We start from the raw sequence: 4,417 nt of genomic DNA on the forward strand, positions 1-4,417 counted from the left end.
ACAAACTTCAGCCCACAGTCCGCGTCGCTCCGGCGGCTTCTCTTCCACACACAGAGCAGCTCCGCTTCGCAACGGCTGCAGTGGGGGCGGTTAACGGCGGTTGCTGCCTTCAGGTGCCCACTTTAAAGCTCAGAACAAACACTACCCAAAGTTTAACCCACGAGTCACGATGTAGGCTACGCGAATTAAAACTACAATTCCCGTTTTGTTTTTACTGGCTGGTTTAGCTAGCGTATTCTACATATGAAGAAACAGGGGTCTACTTTTTTTTAGGCGTGTGTTTCATTCAAACCCGAGTTAGGCGGGTACATATATGAAAAAAAAACACCTAACCCTAAAAAAATTCTAACAAAAGGTTTCTCAGCTGTTTTTTATAGTATTAGATGTCCTTAATAACATACTAAAAGTTTACCAAAATTTGACCACTAGAAAGGTGTTATTTTCAAGATGGCGTCCAAGATGGATAGGAAGCCTGAGGAGACACCACAGGTGAATAGGGTAAAATTTTTAACTAACAGATATCACCATGAAACTTCCCAAGTTTATCACTTACATTAAGACAAATATTTTTTGTATTACAAGTTTTGTCAAATTGTATGTTTAAATATGTAAATTAGGCAATATCTCATTAAATATGCGCTAATTTGCATAACCGAAATCTGAACAATGGATAAAAGCCACTTTCAAAATTCTTGTTTTATTTTGTTGACATACTAGAGTCAGAAGTTTTTACAGAGGGGATATTGGATATCTCTCTTTATCACTCTGTAAATGAGAAAATACTATAGCCCTAAAAATTCAAATATCGTCGTGTTTTTAGGAGTAAAATGTTGTATAAGAGCCCGAAATCTCCACTTCAGCAGCACTTACAGACACCAAACCTTCCAGTTTGATCCCTTTCTATATTCTGAAGGTTTTTACAGAGGGGATTGTTGATATATCATTCATAGCCTGATTTATACAACATTTTACTCCTAAAAACACGACCAACTTGAATTTTTAGGGCTGGTGACAGTATTTTCTCATTTACAGAGTGATAAAGAGAGATATCCAATATCCCCTCTGTAAAAACTTCTGACTCTAGTATGTCAACAAAATAAAACAAGAATTTTGAAAGTGGCTTTTATCCATTGTTCAGATTTCGGATATGCAAATTAGCGCATATTTAATGAGATATTGCCTAATTTACATATTTAAACATACAATTTGACAAAACTTGTAATACAAAAAATATTTGTCTTAATGTAAGTGATAAACTTGGGAAGTTTCATGGTGATATCTGTTAGTTAAAAATTTTACCCTATTCACCTGTGGTGTCTCCTCAGGCTTCCTATCCATCTTGGACGCCATCTTGAAAATAACACCTCTCTAGTGGCCAAATTTTGGTAAACTTTTAGTATGTTATTAAGGACATCTAATACTATAAAAAACAACTGAGAAACCTTTTGTTAGAATTTGTTTAGGGTCAAGTCATATTTGTACCTGACTAAGTACAGGATCAGCTGGTGAGGACGGTGGGTAATCGCGGTAAAAGATCAACCGACCCAGCGCAAAAGGTCAGAGACTGCGGCTAAGCAGCTTAAAGACACGATGAGACGCGTGTTAGCAGATAACAACAAAACAGTAAACGTATAGCCTCTCACCTTCAGCTGATAACGACCACCATTATCTACCCAGGTATGAATGATATCACACAGGCCTACAGGCAGCTGCAGTATGTCCGGCGGTCAGTGAAGGCAGCACCGAACCAGTACAAAACTTCCAGTCCATTAAAAATAACTGTGTAGGATTATTATCTCTGTCTGCACATGTGGTTTGTCTATACTGACAATATGAGTGCAGTGGACTCCACAACACTGTTATAGACTGCATTTATGACACTGTCAATAAATATACTAAAGAGGGAAAACTTCCTGGTGCTGTAAAGCCCTCCTGGTTCTGGTTCTGGTTCTGGTTCTGGTTCTGGTCCTGGTTCTGGTTCTGGTTCTGGTTCTGGCCCAGGTTCTGGTTCTGGTCCTGGTCCTGGTCCTGGTTCTGGTTCTTCTGATGGTCCTCTCTACTGTTCAGTTAGTGAACATCCATCCATCCATTTCCTTCCTCTTATCCGGGTCCGGGTCACGGGGGCAACAGTCTGAGCAGAGACACCCCGACTTCCCTCTCCCCAGACTCTTCCTCCAGCTCTTCCAGGAGGATCCCAAGGCATTCGCGGGCCAACCGAGTGACATAGTCCCTAGGGGTCCATGCCTGTTCCCACAGTCTTATGTTCCCACAGCCCTATGTTCCCACAGTTCTAAGATTTTCCTCAAAATTAGGCCCTATGTTCCCACTGGACTCTCTCTACCTATCTGGACTCTATCTATCTGGCCTGTCTAGCCTCTACTTGGTCTTTTTACTAAACTTAACTAACTCTTTTCTTCATTGCCTAAACACAACCAATGGTGGGACCAAAGGGCTGTGGGAACATAGGGCCTAATTTTCAGTGACAACAAAAGTTAGAAATGTGGGAACATAAGGCTGTGGAAACATAGGGCTGTGGGAACATAGGAATGACCCCCCCCCCCTCTAGCGTGTCCTGGGTCTTCCTCAGGGTCTCCTCATGCCCGGAACCGTTTATCTGTACTGCTGTTCGACCCGTAGACCCAAACAACAGTGAGAGACCTGTCCCCGACCCGAAGGCGCAGGGAAGTGTCTTTCTCGTTCAGCGGGGAGAACTCCAACACATGGCGGCTGAGCTGGGGGGCTATGAGCAAGCCCACTCCAGCTCGCCGCCTCTCACCGCGGGCAACTCCAGAGTGGAAGAGAGTCCAGCCTCTCTCAAGGAGTTGGGTTCCAGAGCCCAGACTGTGCGTAGAGGTGAGCCCGACTATCTCTAGCTGTAAGTAACTCTTAAAATGACGTTTCTGTTAATAAGGTATTCACTTCCGGTGCTACTTAGCAAGCTCCCGTGTCTGTAAGGATGGTTTTCTTCACGTTTCACTTCTTCTTCTTTCGTGTATCGTCATCATATGTCCAGATCGGTATCATGCAGCCACGCCCTCGTCTCTGGTCCTACTCCGAAGAGGCCTTCCTCTGATGGTGGTCTGTGCAGGGGACAGGTGGCGATTATGTGGTCGGCAGTCTGCTCAGGCTCACCACCGCACTCACATGCTGCGCTGTCCACTAGGCCCCACTTCTTCATAGAGGATTTAAAACAGCCGACCCCTGTATGTAGTCGGTTCAAGAAGCTCCATTGCCTGCGGGGTAGATCTTCTCCTTTAAAGCAGAAGTGAGCAGAATGTTTGTGTTAATATAAGTCTTAAATAGTTATATCTTCCGAAGTTCCGACAGCAATCACTTACATAGAGTGTTTGGTCCGAACACGGGTCTGTCAGTCACTCTGCTCTGCTGTAAGCCGAGGAGAAAGCTTCTTGTATACTTCCTTGTATCCTACAACCTTTATCTAATGAGGAGAGAGAACGGCATGAAGGGCTGTGTGTGCAGCCAAGGGATGCGCGTGAATGTGGTGACGTAGGGACGAGGACCAATAGATCCATGACGAGGGACTGCTAACTCCATCGACTGACAAGAAGTTAGCCAAAATGACCGGATCGCTTACTTCTGCTTTAATGCCATCTCTAGGGTCCTGGATATACTAGTGTGAGCGTGTGTGTGTCCTGTCGACTCCCACTCCCGCTTCCAGGCCGCTGCCAGCCATGCTTTTGTAGACAGTTCCTCTGGGATAGAACTGAGCATCGCTTGTGCCGTCCTGTTGTAAGAGTGGCAGGACTTGAGCCTGCATGGGGGCGCTGTCCTAGTCGTGGTGTTGTGCAGGATGTGCCAGTGGTGTTCCTGGGCTTTCCTTGCCAGGGCGAGGGTGGCAGCCTCTCGCTGTAAACCGGCTGGGGCTATTCCCGCTAGGACTGGCAGGTAGAACACGGGGGTGGGTTTCAGGCGGCCTGTTGTAATACGAAGGGCGTTGTTGGTGACCACATCAACCTTCTTGGACTGTGGGCTTCTGCTCCAGGCTGGGGCGCAGTACTCGGCTACAGAGAAGACGAGGGCTTGGGTAGAGATACGCAGTACCTTGGCAGAGGCACCCCAGGCAGCCGAAGGACCTCTCTATTCTGACAGGTTGCCACCGGTTGTCGCCGAACCGCGTCATAGCTAATTACCCTAAAGTTAACCAGGGCTCAACTTCTCGTCTGGTGACGCTTTGGAAGTGCGGCGACGCCTGTTGACGCTTTGGACGCTCATTGTCGCCGGGCTCTCATTGAAAATGAATTGACTTCCGGCGTTTTGACGCTTTGGAAGCTTTTGGTGTGAACGCACAGTAAGTCTGCTGCGCTGCATTGCTGGTCTGTAGGATGAAGCTGTGGTTTGACAGCATCTTCATGATGAAGTTCACCATTTGTCAGTCTGGGATGGTCCTCAGCAGCTT

This window comes from Trachurus japonicus, chromosome 7 (genome assembly GCF_045865225.1).
Source record: "Trachurus japonicus isolate A0001 chromosome 7, Traja_1.0".
In the NCBI taxonomy this organism is placed as follows: Eukaryota; Metazoa; Chordata; class Actinopteri; order Carangiformes; family Carangidae; genus Trachurus; species Trachurus japonicus.